A 17642-nucleotide genomic window follows, 5' to 3' on the forward strand; every position below is an offset into this window, starting at 1 on the left:
GAGACAATATTGGGCTAGATGGCCAAAGAGTCTTAAACATGATATAAGGCTGCTTCCTAAAAGGAAAACAATATGGATGGCCTAGCATTGAGGATAGGCTTTTAAAGAGAAGATATTTCAAGGTGGGAGATTAGGCAGAAGACAGCGAGGATCCCAGGTGAGAGCTGGGAGGGTCCACCGTCATGACATAGAATAAAAGTTAAAATGTATTGTTGACAGAGGGCTCTGTATTCTTTTTAACATCCCCCCCTCCTTTCTATTCTTTTCTCTTTACTTCTGCTCTTTCATTCCCCACCCCCTCTTTAGATTAGTTTGAATGTTCCTGTATTTTACGCAGAAAACTTTTAATGAAAATTTGATAATAAAAGGTTCAGTACTCAAGTATGCATCTGAGCTTTGAACAGGAAAAAAGAAAGAAAGAAAAGAGGATAGGCTTTTAAGGCCTAAGTGGGGAACCCAAAGGAGAAAACAGCCAGGACAATTCAGTAGTACATCAAGGTCCTTATTAATTCACTAGGAACAGGAATTAGAATTACAGTAAACTGTAGCCTGTTTGATGTGCCACCCTCCTTCACACCCTTTCAGATGCAGAGTGAGGCCACTGAGGGCTTTGGTGGCAATAGCAGCTGCCTCCTCCCCAGCTATTCCTTCTGAACCACCAGACATTCCCCTCTGTTGCAGGACTGAGCCATGTAAGGTGGCTGCCCTGTTCTCCATAAGTTAACTTGCTGCCCTCAGGTGTGGCAAAGGATGCTGTCTCAACACGGACATTGAATTAAGAGTTAACTGTCCATCTGGTTGGCCTTTGTACAACGAATGGCGGAGGGGGAGCGCCATCTTGTCCTTTGCGCCTCAGGCGGCAAAATGTTTTGGGCCAGCCCTGACAGCCTAGGCTTGCGCACCAAACAGCCACAGGCTGTTCCTACCCTTGGCGAGGGTTGCAGGGCTTCCAGCCGCAGCTACCCTTGTGTACATAACCCCTTGTTATTAGGAGCATTGAGAGTCCCATGGACTGCAAGAAGATCAAACCTATCCGTTCTTAAGGAAATCAGCCCTGAGTTCTCACTGGGAGGACAGATCGTGACGCTGAGGCTCCAATACTTGGGCCACCTCATGAGAAGAGGAGACTCCCTGGAAAAGACCCTGATGTTGGGAAAGATGGAGGGCACAAGGAGAAGGGGACGACAGAGGACGAGATGGTTGGACAGTGTTCTCGAAGCTACCAGCATGAGTTTGACCAAACTGCGGGAGGCAGTGGAAGTGCTCTGGTCCATGGGGTCACAAACAGTTGGACACGACTAAACGACTAAGCAATAACAAATTAGAAGCATCAAACTTAAGAAAAGGGAGGATCCAGATTATGTGAACAGAGATCTCCCATTCTGCCAGCAGGAAATGTGATGCGTATCAGTGCTATTACAATGCAGGCTTCATATTTCTTGCCACATTGCATGAGCATAAGACATGTCGGTCCTCAGCACATATGGGGCAAAAGGGGGCCTGCCACGGGGACGTATAGGAGTTGTATTGGGATCGCAGAAGCAAGGGGAAGAAATATTTGGCTCTCAGCAAGGAGAAAAGGTGGGACCTAAATGATGCTACTATCCTGGGCCAGTTTCTCAAGCGTCTTAAGCTAGGAGGTAGTTCCTAGGTCCTAGTGCCTGCCCGATCCTCCTCAACCTCAGCATGGGGAAATGGAGAAGGCATTGAAGCCAATACAAACAGACACGTGATACCTTCTCAGAGCTGACATTCACGGTTATTGTGACTGCATCAAATTTGTGAAGGCATCGTAACATGACATACTCAAGTTTACACACTCCAGCCTCCCTGCCTGGGCTGGGCCGGGCTGGTAGGAAAGGCTCTTCTATTCATTGCTGTGAATTTCCAAGTATTTTTAGCCCTGTGATCAATAATTCATGGTGATTATGGCATCAACTACCTGAGAACAGTTAAAAAACACACACAAAAAAAGAGGCCCAGAGTCTCTTAAATCCAAGATTCGCCCATTTTAATTTCACTTCAAGGACATTTAAACACATTGTAGGCAGCACTTTCTCCCCATAGAGGCTAATAAGTTTCTTCTGTATCAGATTTGATGCACCACTAACACTACAGAAACTCCTGCATCATGCTTCAGCTGCTTTGTGGCTCCATCTTCAGCTTCAAGGCTACCTCTGTCTAGTGAGAAGAGTTATGCACACCGGAACCAGCCTGCTTGATACCAGGACTTAATCTTTAACAGAAGAAGAGCCAACGTTCAAGTATCACAGAAGCAGGGACAGACTTTGGTCTTTCGTGGCTTTCCTGCCGATTGAAGTGCAGAGTGTTTGACGACTGGGACATTCGCAAGGAAACCAAAATGCTTGTTTACAAAGCTATTGTACTACCAACCTTACTGTATGCTTGTGAAACATGGACCGCTTATAAACGCCATCTCCAACTCCTCAAAAGATTCCATCAACGGTGTCTCCGAAAAATTTTACACATTACTTGGGAAGACAGGCAAACTAATACCAGTGTACTGGAAGAAGCAAAGATCACCAGTGTCAAAGCAATGATTCTTCAATATCAACTTTGTTGGATTGGTCATGTTGTGTGGATGCCTGATTCCAAAGCAACTTCTCTATTCCAAACTTAAAAATGGAAAGCTTAATGCTGGTTTTCAACAAAAGAGGTTTAAAGACTGTCTCAAGGCAAATTTTTTAAAAAGTAGTTATAAACACCAACAATTGGGAAACACTTGCCTGCGAGAGCTCCAACTGGAGAACAGCCTTTACCAAAGGTGTCATGGGCTTTGAAGACACTCAGGATGCATCTTAGGAAGCAAGGGAGAAATGTGCTAAGAGGAAGGCACACTTGGCAAATCCACACCGTGATCAACTCCCTCCAGGAAACCAATGTCCACACTGTGGGGAGGACGTGTGGATCCAGAATTGGCCTCCATAGTCCCTTACGGCCCATTGTTAAAACCATATTTATGGAAGACAACTTTACTCGGCTACGAGTAATCACCGAAGAAGAAGAAGAAGAAGAAGAAGAAGAAGAAGAAGGCTGCCTCTGAAGATGGTTCATAAACTTCAGCTAGTGCAGAATTCAGCGGCCAGGTTGCTCACCAGAGCAAGGTGGTTTGAGCATATTAATGTTAGACAGTGAAAAGGAGGTTGGAAACTCCATGGTTCCTTCATAATATCAAGTTCGTTACTCAATGCTAAGATGAAGATCCAGAGCCAGAGAGATAGATTGAAAACCAGAAATGAACAACAAAAGTAATGTTATGATTCCCTGAACATATCATACATGAAATGTCATTTGAGCTATGGGGGCGGGCGGGTGTTTGTGTGTGTGTGCATACACCACAAGTGTCCCGAAAAAGAAGGAACATCCCATTTCCCCCTACAAGAGTACAGCGACCATTTTAAGTGCACAATTTCATGCTGAGAACTCGCCCTAAAAAAGGTGGTTTTGGGGGGGCTGCGATATCGCAGTGTGCCCAAAAATGAAAATGGATTCTATGCACCCTAATGGTGGCCAAGAGGCAGATACTGATGAATTGGAAGCATAAAGATACAATTCCCCTTAATCAATGACTTGACAACATGACAATATTGGCAACATATGAATGGGCAGCTTATAAATGCAGACTCTCTTTGGATAAATGATATTTGGAATGAGTTTACACAGAATATATTTGGTTATTGATAACTATGTGTGTATTAGGATAAAAAGATTATAAACATCTATATACTAATGTATGGAAATGTAATGGAGTATCCCCCCCCCCTCTTTTTTCATTCTCACTCACTTTTTTCTTTCTTTTTTTGGTCACTCTACCTTTTTATAAATCGAATTCTTCGAATAAAATACTAATAATAAATGACTGGTTCATACAGACCAAAAAGGGTCGCCCTTGTGAAATTTGCTAAAGGTGCGCTATAACTCTTTGACCTTGCTCTAAGGTACAGCGCACCCTGGTTCCTATCCAGCAAAGCACTTACGCTTGTGCTTAAACTAAGCACAGACTTCAATGGGATTATTCACAAGCATAATGTTAATAATCATACTTGAGTGCTTTGCTGGGCTGGGGCCAGATTGTTCACCTCTTTCCTCATCTCACTGTCCCCTGTATCTCACAGCAGCCCCTTAACCTGCAAAAAATAAAATACAAAAGAGGCGACTTCTTAAGGGCAAATGCAAAGATCAATTCAACTAGCTCTAAAATACACACTATTCCAGGGCTAAACAGTAGCACCTCCTTAAGTGCCAAGTTGCAACACACACACACACAAAAAAACAGCCAAGGACAGGATAAAGAGAACGAGGATGCCATCTCCATTTCTAAATACAGAATTAAATTGAGGTCAGTACGTTGCTGGGACTTTGGAAATCCAGCCAGAAGAACCCTTCAGCTCTGCTTGCAGAGCACCAGAGTGCGATGACTGACAACAAGTGGTCAGAACTTGGGGAAAGGGCACCTCCGAGACAAGGGTTGATGCCTTGTTTTCTGATTCAAGAGCACTGGCTCTACAATGCACTGGGATGCAGTCTCTATAATTCACACCCAGTTGGAACACCTTGAGCTTGCAACGCAATGTCACAGGCACTCCGAATCTCAATAGCACCCATTGTCTTATTCAAAGGGGACACCCCTGATCTGTGAAAGTGCCTTCCCCAATTCTCCCCCTCAGGAGCATTATGAAAAGCAAAGCTTGGGGAGACATCCTTCACGAGCCTGCTGGCAACATCTACATTACATACAGAGATTGGCTTTTTATTAGCTGAACTGCCCATTGATAGCTGAACTGTGATAGCTGCCCCCTCCCAAAGAATCCTGGGATTCACAGTGTGCAAAAATCCCATTAGACGTTCTAAATACCCGCCTACAGAACACTACCAGCCCCAAGATTCCACAGGGAGAGGAATTACTGCTTTACCAGTATATATATCTTCTGTTCTGTAGACTAGGGGTAGGCAGAAGGGAGACCTTGATCTAGTGGTAGATCCCTGGGTAATTTGAGGTAGATCAGCTAGGATTTCTGATTCACATATGTTTAGCAGTGGCAACAATGAAGTGACTTCCCCTGAAATTAAGAAAGCTGGCAAGGGGAGAGTAACTTGGTTTGTGTAGCAGGACTTTGAGCTTGTTGTGTGTTTGCTTTTGGAACTCCAAACAAACTGATGGCTCTGAATTCTTCAGTTCTGATGGTGCTGGGCTCAAGGGGAATTCAATCACATTGCAGAAAATCCAGACAAGCACACTCAAAGTTGATTTGCTGCTCTTGCGTAACAAACCCCACTGCCCTAAACTGGCTTTTTGGCAATAAAGAAAGTGATGGGGAAATGCACTGGAAAGTGTGGCGATAACACTTGCTTGACACAATGTTCTCTTGACACCCAGACATTCTGAAGGACATCCAGAATTTGCGAATATGAAAAGTTTGAAGTGTTGTAGCAACAACACTTATAAGGAGCTCATGGACAACATAGACTATGGAATAATCAATAAGTTCAGATAAGTGGGAAGCAGATAATGGAGATCACAACATTCACCTGCTCTAATAAACCCCTGGAAAAGGGGCCAGTTCAGGGGAGGTCCTGAAGTTCTGACAACACTCCACGGTTTAAGGACATCCCAAGCAAAAGCAGGCAAACTTTGTCCATCACTTGCAGTAGGTTTAATGTTTTAGATGGCGGGTACGTTTCTGCCTAGATTGCATTTAATTTGATTTTAATAATGTATGCACCCTGTCCTGGGACCATTTGGTGATGGGCAGGTTTATAAATCTCATAAAAAACAAACTCTAGTGCCGAGCGCCATCAGCTATGCAGCCCAAATGGGACTGCCGAGAAACAGAAGAGAGGTGTCGGCATGTCTGGGATAACCCTCAGGGTTTGGAGAAATATGAAATACATTTAGGGGAAAGCAGTAGCAGCTTGTGTGGCTGGGCTGCACTGCGGAGCCTCCCTCCCGACACTGCCATCATCAATGAAGCTGACCTAGATGGAGATGGGCAGGGTGGCTGCAAGGTCAGGATTGTGTGGGCACATGGACAGGAGGAACACAGACTTGGCTAGACCAGGGCACCCGTGCAGCCTCAACCTCACCATCACACCACCCTAATCCCAGGTAAACTACAGCACTGTGAAGAGGGCAGCTCTGAAACTCCACCCTGCCACTACTGAGGGGAAGATAAAGGGGAGAGAAATCTCCCCAATGGACCACTGAGAACAGAACATGCTCAGCGACCACAGGATTCTTAGTAATGAAAAGCTGGGGGAGAGGGAGGAATGGAATGGAGCAAGTGGTCTGGCACCCTGAACAGGTGTGTACCACACTGCAATGTCTCACTGCAGGACCCGATTACCCTCTTGACTAATAAAGGTAAAGGGTAAAGGGACCCCTGACCATTAGGTCCAGTCGCGGACGACTCTGGAGTTGCGGCGCTCATCTCACTTTATTGGCCGAGGGAGACAGTGTACAGCTTCCAGGTCATGTGGCCAGCATGACTAAGCCGCTTCTGGCGAACCAGAGCAGTGCACGGAAACGCCATTCACCTTCCCGCCGGAGTGGTATCTATTTATCTACTTGTACTTTGACGTATTTTCGAACTGCTAGGTTGGCAGGAGCTGGGACCGAGCAACAGGAGCTCAACCCATCACGGAGATTCGAACCGCCAACCTTCTGATCGGCAAGCCCTAGGCTCTGTGGTTTAACCCACAGCGCCACCTATGTCCTCTTGACTAGTAGCAAGGCACAAACTGATCTACTTCTTTCGATCAGCAACAACCCCTTTCGAACAAAGATGGGACCAAAAGTAGCACTAGAAGCACCAAGCCCCCCCCCTCTGTTTTTCTCCCTTTGATATACCAGCAGAGAGACGACAATTCTTTCACTGAGTGTAAGTAAACAAGCATACCTAAACTCCAGACCCTAGTCAAATCATCGTCCTTTACTCACTTTGGCCCCACCTTTAAGGCTGGATTAGTCCATACAACAGACAAAACAAGGACATTTCTCTTTGCAGTCGTTTGGGCAAAACCGAACCAACCCAAACCAACTCGCAACAGCACCAGTCAAATCTGGCTCCCTACTGAAAAAGTGTAGGGGGTGTTAGGGGAAGTGTAATACTGCTAGTGGGGGACATGTTGTGCTCCTTCTCGGGTGGTTTGTCCATCTTTGGACCCCACCCTGTACTCAGCTCTCACCTGTGGCTCCTAGAAGCTGTCAGTATACGACAGTGGTCACACCCTGGAAATGGCTTCAACTGACCGGCTAAACCAGGTGAGGGTAGCCAATGGGTCTCAAACCCTCAGCGAGTTAGGGACTTGCGAAGATGTGGCAGATGGAGCGGATGAGACCAATACTGGACCCAACAGTCAAGAAGGAGGTTTCTGAATGTGCTGTAGAGAGAAGTGAGGGACAGATGGGGTTCATCAACCTGGAAAGGTAGCCCATCTAGGATCCTAAACCTCTGCTGCCTTGCAGGATATCTTTGGGAGTAGAAAGGGCTAAGGAGTAAAACCCTTCACAAATCCAGAGGGGAGTCCCTAAGATGGTTGATGGTGTCTTGTATGCCTTCTTCTGGCAACTCCTGCAGCCAAGCTGGTGCCAAGCATATTGCCCTGCTTTCCTTTGAATCACATCAGTGAGGCCAAGAGGAGGGCCTTGTTGTCTGGGCAGCCCAGGACCTCCATACACACTGCCCAGGCTTGTGCCTAGGGGAGGTCACTTTGGTGCTAATGCAGCGATTTGACTTCATCCCTGGAGGTGCTCTCCATGGTCTCTTGTACCCCACCCATCTGGCTGGGTTTCCCCTGCCACTCTGGGTGGCTTCCAACAAAGATTAAAGATACATTAAAATGTCACACAGTAAAAACTTCCCTAAACAGGGCTGCCTTCAGGTGTCTTCTAAAAGTCAGGTAATTGTTTATTTCCTTGACATCTGATGGGAGGTGGTTCCACAGGGCGGGTGAGACTACCGAGAAGGCCCTCTGCCTGGTTCCCTGTAGGTTTGCTTCTCGCAGTGAGGGAACCGCCAGAAGGCCCTCGGCATTGGACCTCAGCATCCAGGCAGAACGATGGGGGTGGAGACGCTCCTTCAGGTATACTAGGCCAAGGCTGTTTAGGGCTTTAAAGGTCAACAGCAACACTTTGAATTGTGCTCGGAAACATACTGGGAGCCAATGAAGGTCTTCCAAGACCGGTGTTATATGGTCTCGGCGGCTGCCCCCATCACCAGTCTAGCTGCTGCATTCTGGATTAATTGTAGTTTCCGGGTCACCTTCAAAGGTAGGCCCCACGTAGAGCGCATTGCAGTAGTCCAAGCGGGAGATAACCAGAGCATGCACCACTCTGGCGAGACAGTCCACGGGCAGGTAGGGTCTTAGCCTGTGTACCAGATGGAGCTGGTACACAGCCGCCCTGGATACCGAATTGACCTGCGCCTCCATGGACAGCTGTGAGTCCAGAATGACTCCCAGGCTGCGCACCTGGTCCTTCAGGGGACCAGTTGCCCCATTCAGGACCAGGGAGTCCTCCACACCAGCCCGCCCCCCGTCCCCCAAGAACAGTACTTCTGTCTTGTCAGGATTCAACCTCAATCCATTAGCGGCCATCCATCTTCCAACCGCCTCCAGGCACCCGCACAGGACCTTCACTGCCTTCACTGGTTCTGATTTGAAAGAGAGGTAGAACTGAAAAAGGATTCATCCTCTCTTGTAGGATGTGTCTTACCCCTCAAGAAAACACTTACATAAGTGGGAGAAAAGACTCGGGACCAATTCATGCAAGAGAACGTCACATCCCTCGCCCCAACCCTTACGGAATGCTGTGACATCACAGCATTCTGTAAGGAGTGAGAAAAGGCTGAGACATTTTCCTGCTGCATGGAATAATCCTCTCTCCCACTCATGTGGGCACAGGGGGTGGTAGCCCATTTAAGTTTCACACAGAGATTCTTATACAATAGGGATATTAGGTCTTCCTGTCATTCTGAGATTAGAAGCACAAAGGGGAACCTAACTGATACAGTTAATACAGAGAAGCAGTTGTGCTCAGTGTTGCATCCATACCGCTGGGTCCTCATGGCTAGCCCAGCTCATGGAAATAACTCCAAACCCTCCCCCCCGCAACTTCACAGGGCATCCATCTTCCTCAGCATTTCCAAAACCCATCACGTAAAGGCAGCAGCTGGCTTGGGATCTGCAGCCCGGGCTCAAATCACAAATCAGCCACAGGCGAGTCAATCATACAATCTCAGTTCTTCTGAGGGGGGGGGGAGGAAAACAAATGCGAGGCAGGCACACACAGCTGTTGTGTGAATGAGGTTCAATCAACAAGTACAGCAGAACAAGATGGTATAAGTGATTGCACTGTTTCAGAGTACATTTGTGAATGTCCCGTCCCTCCCGCCATATACAATTTAAAAATCAAGTTTACACAGCCCAGATTATTCCTAGGGCAATAGCAAAGTAACTTGCGAGGGCTTTTGCTTTCTTCCTTTCTAAATGCAGGCATCCAATCATGTCCCCCACCACCACCCTATGCAAACTGGAGTGGTACAGTCACTTCTAAAACTGCAGGACTCTGCCACTTCATTCTGCTCCATACACAGACCTGCCCTGAAATAAGAATTGTTGCCTGCTTAAAAGGCAGTCTAGTTAGCCAAGGATAATATTCTGAAGTTTTACTTCCTCCAACTGGACAGGTGAAAGAAGCCTCTATTCTGTTGAGAAGTCATCTTTGCCAAGAAAATGTTATTTGCTTAAGAGTCAGGGTCCAACGACATATTCAGTCAGAGACAAGTGATGTGAAGCCAAACCATGGCTTAGCACAAATGCACAAGCTGCTGGAGAGGAGATTGTGGCTATTTTGCTGTTCCTCTGATCCTGCGGCTGTTGCTGCACTCCTGCAAGCAAAGCCATGGTTTTGCTTTGAATGTTATCTGAACCTGGGCTCAAGGTTTGTCTCATTCCAGACAGACCACAAGCTGTAAATGGTGAACAAAACCTTGGTTATAATTATTGGCTTGTCTGGGGCAGAGACAGACCTCACGCCTGGTTGAGATGACACACTAAGGCAAATCAGTTCAGTTGTATACTAAACATGTACCTTCTTGGTAGTGGCGCCCTCCCTGTGGAACGCCCTCCCTTTAGGTGTCAAGGAGATAAAGAAGTACACAACTTTTAGAAGACATCTGAAGGCAGCCCTGTATTGTGAGATTTTTAATGCTTGATGTTTTTAGATATGCTGTAAGCTGCCCAGAGTGGCTGGAGAAACCCAGCCAGGTGGGTGGAGTAATAGTAGTAATAATAATAATAATAATAATAATAATAATAGTAATATTTCCTGCCCTGGCCTTTGACACACTATATACCTGTATTTTATTTATTTTTTTTAAAATCATATTTATTAAAGTTTCCAAAAATATAGAAATACAAAGAAAAAAGAAAAGGAAAAAAAAAGATATTTAAAACCTTACTTTCATTGCCTACTTTCTGGGACTCCCCCCCTCCCCCCCCGACTGTATTCCCCTTTCCTTAATTTGGTTCTACAAGCTCTCACTCCCGATTTGAAGCTTAATTTGTTTAACCCACTATCCAAATTGAATTGTACAAATCTTACACCGTCCCCCATCATTAGCAAGAAAAGAAAAAAGATTTTCCCCAAGATCCACCCCAGTTCCTTCCACGAATTCCCTTTTTTTTAAACACGTCCAATCAAAATAAAATGACATGCGTAAGTTATATAAAGAAATAGAAAATAAGAGATATAAAAAAAAAAATTCAAAAGATTGTTACACAGCCTTTGGATTCCAAATCTCCCCCCCCCCCTGTATTTTATATACCTGTATTTTAGGGCACCCCTCTATGCTTCTAATTGTAAATTGTTTTAGCAATTTAGCTGGTTCCAGTGTTGTTGTTTTACACTGTTGCAGCTTGCCCTGGGAACTTGTGGTGAAGGGCAGGCAAGACATCTAATAAAAAACAACAATGCTGAAGCATTAAAACTCCAGCAGCAGAGATTAGAATTAGTAGAGAACTACTCTCAAGCAACACCAGAAGATATTCCAAGCAGGTTTTAAAATTTAAAAAACCTGCGAAAGAAATAAAAAGAAGTTTTCACCTGGTGCCCAAAAGACCACAAAGTGAATGCCAGGCAAGCCTCTATGAGGACAGCATTCCATAGCTAGGGTGCCACCATTGAAAAGGCCCTGTCCCCAGTAACCACCTGCCACACATTTTCTTGGCAGAGATACCAAGAGAATGGGACATAAAGATTTCAGACCATAGTCCCCAGCATGGCACTCATAGGCACCATTGTGCCCTCAGACATCCCTTGGTGTCCACCAAGGTTTCCACTGCTCCTTCTTATTTTTTACTTTAAAATATGTATTTTGTTTGTTTGGGGGGAATGCTTTTTGGGAGGCAGCTTTTTATCTTTTTTATTTTGGGAGTATAGGTGTTTGCCTGTTGTTTGGCATTTGTGTCTTGATTAGTCAGTTTTCCTTCTGCAAAATGGGTATTTTGAGGTGCCCATGGCAGTTTCTTCGATTTCAGATGTGTCTCACAGGCCCCAAAAGGCTGGGGGTTCCTGATCGAAGGCAATTCAGAAAAAAGGTATTAACATGGAGATCACTTCTGCCTAGGAAACTTTATGGGTGCCATGTGCAGTTTGTCAAATATGAATGTGACAAGGCATCTATTCCACTGCACCGTCAGTTGTGGCTTCCTGCTGAACATACGTGTATCAAAATAGCCACCAAGCATTCATCACAGCTGATGAACTACTCACAGGAATTATGTAAGCAGCTTCCATGCGGGAAGCGCCTCTCTCACGTGAAAACCGTTTTGATCTGTTAATATCCCTGATCAAGCAAATGCAGAGGGAACTTGTGGGAAAGTATATTCAGTACTTGTGAACAGCTGCAGATACTGCCAGCTAAGGCTTCTGTTATTCTTATCTATCATCATCATTTATTAATTTATCGATTGCCTTTTACACACATCTCAAGGCAATTTACAAACACACCATAAAACAAGTAAAAACTACCCCCACTGATAGCCTCCACTGTTTGCAAAAGAGAAAAGTCATTAACTGAATTAATATCTTCCAAGGGGTGGTCATGTAAAAAACGGTATTTCCATTAGCATGCCGGTCTGTTTAACTGACACAACAATGGGCAGCTGCAACGCATTGCACAGCAGCAGCAGCAATAGGAAGTTGCGAGACCCGTGAAAAAGCTACTTGCCCACATAGACACAACATCTTTTCCAGATTGTCCCGTCACAATTGCCTGCATGGAGCTGTGCGATATTCAACTACAGTGGTACAGTGGTACCCCGCAAGACGAACGCCTCGCAAGACGGAAAACCCGCTAGACGAAAGGGTTTTCCGTTTTGGAGGTGCTTCGCAAAACGAATTTCCCTATGGGCTTGCTTCGCAAGACGACAGCCCATAGGGAAATCTCCGGGACAGCGGGGAAGCGCAGCGCGTCTTCCCCACTGTCCTCGGACCTCCTCCCGCCGCCCGGCTTCGGAACGAATCTCCGATGCCGGGCGGGGGGGGACGCCTCCTCCCGCCGCCCGGCATCGGAACGAATCTCCGATGCCGGGCGGGGGGGGGGACGCCTCCTCCCGCCGCCCGGCATCGGAACGAATCTCCGATGCCGGGCGGGGGGGGGAACACCTCCTCCCGCCGCCCGGCATCGGAACGAATCTCCGATGCCGGGCGGGGGGGGGGAACACCTCCTCCCGCCGCCCGGCATCGGAACGAAGCTCCGATGCCGGGCGGGGGGGCGGGGACACCTTCTCCCGCCGCCCAGCTTCGGATGGCTTTCCTGAAGACTTGGGGTGGGAGGAGGGTTTTCCTTCCCACCGCCAACATTCAGAATGCTGTTCTGAATGTTGGCGGTGGGGAGGAAAAACCCTCCTCCCACGCAAGCCCCGGGAACAGAGGGAAAGCGCTGCGCGCCTTCCCCTCTGTTCCCGTACCTGTCCTGAAGGCTTGCGGTGGGGAGAAAAGCCCTTCTCCGCACCGCCAGCCTGGCAAGCGGTTTCCCTAGGAACGCATTAATTGATTTTCAATGCATTCCTATGGGAAACCGTGCTTCGCAATACGAAAAACTCGCAAGAAGAAAAAACTTGTGGAACGAATTAATTTCGTCTTGCGAGGCACCACTGTACCTCGGGTTAAGTACTTAATTCATTCCGAAGGTCCGTTCTTAACCTGAAACCGTTCTTAACCTGAAGCACCACTTTAGCTAATGGGGCCTCCTGCTGCTGCCGCGCCGCCGGAGCACGATTTCTGTTCTCGTCCTGAAGCAAAGTTCTTAACCCAAGGTACTATTTCTGGGTTAGTGGAGTCTGTAACCTGAAGCGTCTGTAACCTGAGGTACCACTGTACGGAGGAAGCACAAGCACAACAATATTGCTGCAGGTGGGTGGTTGTGATCCAGGGTTCACTAGTTTGCTTTCCATAGATCCAGTTAGATCTTTCTCCAGCTTTCCACTCACTTGTCCATCTCCCTGCATTTGTATCGGGATCCCTTGACACAACCTACATGCAAAGTAGCCATTTCACAGAGGAGCTGCGAGACGAGCAATTTCTCTGAAGCATTCTGTTGAGGACAGAACCACGTAACTGACACAGGACCACTGCTATTTTTCTAGAAGAAGAGGTGCCGAAACTCACCACAAACGCCTCTCTTATAATGGGAATGGCACCCACTGAGAGGTGCCAAAATTGAGTCTTGGCTGGGGAAAAAGCCCTGCCTAGCTCTGCAAAGTGTGATGAAGGCTGAAGAAGTCACAAGTGTCTGCAGCTAAAGTGATTTGGAGATTGTTGCAAGGATGGCACTTAGTGAGCGTAAACAGAATTGTGTTTGCTTAACTCTTCCAAAGGCCGAGACCTGAAATGTTTAGTAGCATTTCAGTAATGTCAAGGGCAGGAGAATGTGGACAGTAAATTTGAACACCAGATATGAAGAGCTGAGAGAGGACCAGCAATTCAGAATTGTAAGATATTCCTCCCTGTTGTGTGGGGAGGGAATGCGGCAAAACAGAACCCAAAGATGAACTACTGAGGAAATGTATAAAGTCAGTAACTATCTAGGCTTGATGCATCCATCTCAGGCTGCAGCTGGAATCAAGCAGTTCCAATCACCCCTGTGTCTCAGAGATGACTCTCCACGATGATGCTGTTTCAACCCAGAGCACAGAATGGATGGAAAAGGGACCAAGAGGCTCCGAATGTGCTAAATTCAAATATACCTTTTTCCTATTTTTACTGGTATGTCAAGTGATCCAAGTCTTGCCAAACTACAAGGGAACGAGAAAGACCCAAGGAAATCTTTCAAGAATGAGAGTTGTAAGCAAGTATAGACTCCTGTGCTGTGTTTTCCCTGTCAATTTCAAGCTGTGGCTACACAGAACATCACCAGTGCTGCCCTTCTCTCTTCTTTCCCCAGGAAATACGTAGCAGGAAGAGCCGGTGGTGATGGTTCGATCCTGCTTCCCTGCCTCCTTGTCCAGTTTCCCTGCATGCTACAGATTCCCAGCCCCCACCCCCTGCTCTGACTGTACTTTTTAAAAATGTATTAAAAAGAGGGAGGAAAAAACAGCCTCTTTAATCCATATTTCCTAAAGCCCTCTAAATAAGCATCACATAAGTACTTATTTAGGAAAATTATTTAAAAGGGAGATTATGAGCCGAAAGGATTGGGAAGTCACTGCTGCTATGCTGAGGGTGGTCAGCCCCAAGGCATTTCAGAGCTACTACATTCCCTCTTCAAACAAGGCAGAGGCTGTGGGTGCAGGGAATAAATTCAGGTGGAAGCAAATCTTGGCATATGTCCCCACCGCCACCTTATGAAATGTGGGAGCAGATTTGGTCCTTGGTCCTGAAGTCGGAGAGATTTTTTGCTATTGGACGCAATGGAAGGGCAACATTTTCACCTCTGTGGAGCTCAAGGAAAGTGAAGGCTGATGGCTTCTTGAGAAAGCCCTCAAAACCCAGTACTGCGTATTTCTCTTTCCCAGGAGGAGGAAGAAGAGGAAGAACATCTACCTTATCACAGCTCCCAACATTTTGCATGCAAAGCTCCGTTTGTAGGGAACACCTTTCAAGCATATTGTTTTATAATATACATAGGCAAACCTGTCGCAGCCGTATTTTGTTGGTGCTGCCGTAAACAGTGAACTTTGTTGGTGCTGCATTTGCCAACACACACACACACACACACACACACACACACACACACATTGTGGATTGCTAAAGAGTACACAGAGAAAGGTGGAAGAGAAGAAGGAAAACCCCAAGAACAGCAGCAAAGAGTTCCAGTGGAAATGAATGGAAACTGAACAGATCCTTCCCTTGTATATCCATGGAGCTTGCAAAAGAGAACCTCCTGGGTGCCCCTCTTCACCTCCAGTAGGAGCAGAGTTTCCAGTTTCTAATTCCAAAGGCGGTGAGACTAACCCCATCCCTGACAGCGCTCAGGCTGCGGGTGAAAACATTCCGATTCTGCATAGCTTTTAATGCATCTTTAATATATGAAAGAAGGTTTTAACTCTGCTTTTTTCTCCCATGTTAAGGTTTCAGTTTTCAGTTTTTTACTTGATGGTATGATTTGTTGTTCTTTTCTTTTCTTTTTAATGGTATGATTCCCCCCCCCCCCATTAAAAAAATAAATATCCAACCAACCTGGAGAATATTTCATTTCAGATTCAGTTTCTTTCTCGCCACTCATATCAAATCATGGCAGGTGGTTATGGAGAACAAAACAGCCTTATTTATAAACCTCACTTTACTATCACCTTCCTCTCCTCCCAAAACGTATCTCCAGGTAACACACACAACTGTCCGTGGAAATTATTTTAACTCCCCTTAGTTTTGTGGATGATGAAAATTCCTTAAAATATCTGTACGTTTAAATCTACCTGTTATCTGTGTGAGAGTTATATTTTGTTTATTTACTACTGTTATGTGTTGAAAATAAGCTCAAGGGGGTTACCCCCCCTTTCTATTTTATCCCCACAACCACCCTGTTAAGTAGGTTAGGCTGAGAGACAGTGACTGGCCCAAGGATGCCCAACTTGGCTGGGTTGTGATTTGAACCCTGGTCTCCCAGGTCCTAGCCCCATAATCTAACCACCGCACCGCACTAACCAAAGCTACAAACTTTTAAAAATCCTAAATTTGAGGATGGAGTGAAGCACAGGTTTCCCTCCTCCACGATTGAGATTCTGATGTCTTTTAACTGGGCTAGAAGGATCACTTGCATTATAATGATCCCATTCCAGGAAAGAACCCCACCGCCAAGTTTAAGAGAATATAACTAAAGGAAGGGAGGAAAGTTAGTTAGAACTGGGTAGCAGGGAATAGTGCACGTTGTTGATATACAGAGGACAAAGTGGAAAACTGAGATTACAGAACAGAAGGAGAAAAAGGAACAGGGGAAGAGATTCAGGAGAATCTACTTCTGTAGCGCTTCCAAGGATACTTGAGGAGGGGAGAAAATGATGGTGATGTAATTCTTCCCCTCAGGAAGGTACTTCCATGACATGCCACACTCTGCCCCATTATCCTGTCTGACTTTTTGTTCCTCTACCCCCAAAAGGTCTCCCTCTCTCTCCCCCCCCAAAAAACTTCCGGATGCGCATGAATAATCGCCACACACACACACCCCAAAAAAACTTCGTTCCCAACAGCTACCTTTCCTCTAAGACCCCGATGCTCTAATGTATGTCCGCTTTATTAGTAGAAACCGTATTATTCATAGCATTCTTATGTAATTTCCCCCTTTCTCCCCTTTGCTCCTCCCGCAGCAACAGTTGGAGACGGGGCGGGAGGGAGGAAGAGCGTTATCAATACCAATTAGAACCCTAATCGTTTGTAGACAAATGCCAGAAGCCCAGGAGGAACATGGGGGGGGGGGGGGAGAGAGGACCATTTGTCACCGGGACAAGACTTCCTCCCTCCCGGGCTCCGGCTCAGACACGCAAGAAGGAAGAAGGGAGGGAGCGAGGCAAAAAAAATGCAGCTTAAAAAGGTCGCATATGGATTAACCAAAAATAAATGCAAAGTGTCCTGCCTGATGCGATGTTACGCAAGGTGCTGGAAGGGGGGTGGGGGGGATGTAAAAATACCGACACTCGGCGATTTAGGAGGGGAGAACAAGCGAGCGCCAAAACACACACACAAACCAACCAAACTCTCTTGCCTTCCAACCAAGCCAACCTTGGTGTTTCGTGGAAACGTTCCCAACACGACCCGGAGGGTGGATGGATGGGAGCTGCTTTCAGAGTGAAGGCGAGAGAGAGGGATAGCAAGGAAAGGGAGTTGTTTTTTAAAGGGAGGGCGAGTTCTTCTTGGGGGTGCAGAACTTGGGGAAAGCGCCACGGACTTGGCGCTGCGCAAAGCCCTCCAGGAACAACTCCAGGCGTGACATTGACAAGGTGGCAGCGGGATGGGCGCCTCTCGGGTTACTTACTAGCCAGACGCCGCTGTTGCTGCTGCGGCGGCGGAGGGAGAAGTAAACAAACCGGGGCTACTTACTAGAGGGCAAGTGCGGCGGCGGAGGGCTGCATCCCCTGGTCTCCGGGGCACGTCTGGGCTCCTCGCGGTCTCGGGAAGAGGGGGG

At 46.7% G+C, this 17642-nt stretch overlaps 1 protein-coding gene across 2 annotated transcripts in view; it reads right to left on the reverse strand.

The window, feature by feature from the left end:
- The window catches only part of GRIN2C (glutamate ionotropic receptor NMDA type subunit 2C), a 93441-nt gene that overhangs the window by 74598 nt on the left and 1201 nt on the right, over positions 1-17642 (reverse strand). The window contains exon 1 of one of the 2 annotated variants that reach the window (XM_080993598.1): positions 17558-17642. The exons of the other annotated variant lie outside the window; for it this stretch is intronic. The gene's annotated coding sequence lies outside the window, so the exon portion shown is untranslated. The remainder of the gene's footprint in view (positions 1-17557) is intronic. 2 annotated transcript variants of the gene reach the window in all.

The sequence above is a fragment of the Podarcis pityusensis genome (assembly GCF_964106645.2).
Source record: "Podarcis pityusensis genome assembly, chromosome: 2".
NCBI classification, from domain to species: domain Eukaryota; kingdom Metazoa; phylum Chordata; class Lepidosauria; order Squamata; family Lacertidae; genus Podarcis; species Podarcis pityusensis.